The sequence below is a fragment of the Branchiostoma belcheri genome, unplaced genomic scaffold (assembly GCF_001625305.1).
Source record: "Branchiostoma belcheri isolate BF01 breed outbred unplaced genomic scaffold, Haploidv18h27 scaffold33, whole genome shotgun sequence".
Classification (NCBI taxonomy): domain Eukaryota; kingdom Metazoa; phylum Chordata; class Leptocardii; order Amphioxiformes; family Branchiostomatidae; genus Branchiostoma; species Branchiostoma belcheri.
This window is the reverse complement of record NW_017803943.1, coordinates 2,578,850-2,580,341: the sequence shown is the minus strand read 5'-3', so window position 1 is coordinate 2,580,341 and position 1,492 is coordinate 2,578,850. Positions and strand designations below refer to the sequence as shown.

At 39.2% G+C, this 1,492-nt stretch overlaps 1 protein-coding gene across 1 annotated transcript in view; it reads right to left on the bottom strand.

Moving 5' to 3' along the window:
- Positions 1-1,492, bottom strand: part of LOC109475159 — a 28,519-nt gene that overhangs the window by 4,725 nt on the left and 22,302 nt on the right.

Sequence of the window (1,492 nt, the reverse complement as noted above, 5' to 3'; positions counted from 1 at the left end):
GATTTTTTCAGAAAAAATCAGGAGACGACAAGGGCGAAAAAAAAAAAAACAGGCCAAGGCACCCCATGATAGCCGGAAATGTTACAATGTGAGCCATGAAGTGAACTTACCAGGCTGGTTTATAATTAAAACAATTATTAGATTTTGAACTTTTAATGAAACAAAATTGCATTGTTACATTGAAAAACTTAAGAACTAGGAAGAAAAGGACTTTTTTCAACTGTTAGGGACAAAATCTGTCTTTCATTAAGCATTTTGCAGTTAATTTAGAACCCCACAAATTTTTCTTTTTTTTGCAAATCAGAAAAAAATGGAGCGGGCGAATCCAAGAAGCAACAATTTAAATTGGCGTGGCCTTACTTGAAGAGTGTCCACCACACAGCTGGACCCCATGAAGGACAGAACGAAGGCCTTCAGCCAGGTGCCGCTCCTCTCCTCCCCCCAGTCCATGCTGTACAGCAGCACGAAGAACGCCGAGCCAGTAGACGCCAGGAACACGGTCATCCACGCCACGTACTTAGCGCAGCGGTGCAGATGTTTATTCACACGTCCTGTGATATTCAACAAAAATGTAATCAGATACGGTATACCTTTTTTTGTACATTCATGCCATATCGGGCTGAGTACAGGTAAGCAGACGCATTAAGGTACACAGTAAAGGGGCCGCAGTAAAGACAGGACTATGTACTGATACTAATCTCTTAAACAACATCAGCTGTAAAACTACTCTGATACAGAAAAACATTAGCTCCACATGTAGAACTAATCTAACTGTAACAAGGGTTCGGCTTTTTCTTGTTTCTTTGTGATGAATGAGCGATTTGATGCAAATACAACTTTTCAGTGTTCAGACTTCAAAGCTGACTGGCATTTCTTTAGCCTCTACCAGGCTTTGAGAAGCGGCTGGAAAGAGTAGAAATTGGACAAACAGAGACATAACATGCCAGGAGAGTTGGTCCGCTAGAGATCGAGTGTGATGTTACTGTACATGTACTGTATGTCTGGGTAACATTATACATAGGATATAAGGATAACACAATAATGTAAAAGTTTTAACAACTACTAGTCAAGAGAATAAACTAATCTAGGCCTTGAAGATTTCTTCTCTCTTTTGAAAGCAATAGGAGATAAATTCACATAGTTTTTCTATTATATGGTCGTTACTGGTGGACATGAGATGACTGAATACCTCTTTCTTTCTTTCTTTCTTTCTTTCTTTCTTTTTTCAATGCCATTTATCAATTGCTTCTGGGATGGAAGTATTGTTTTGGGTGTTGCTGGTTAAGGGGAGTATGTATGTTTGGGTTCCAAAGTGAGAGCACGTGGCCAATTGGATTTGCTATAAATGCCAATATTTAGGCAATTTTCATGATTACGTACTGTACTACTTGTATCAAGACCACAGTTAAACACACTTTCATCTCCTCAACAGAATCCCATCAAGAACCTTTGATTTAAAGCTTGTTGCTAGTTTCCCACTCATGCCTGATAA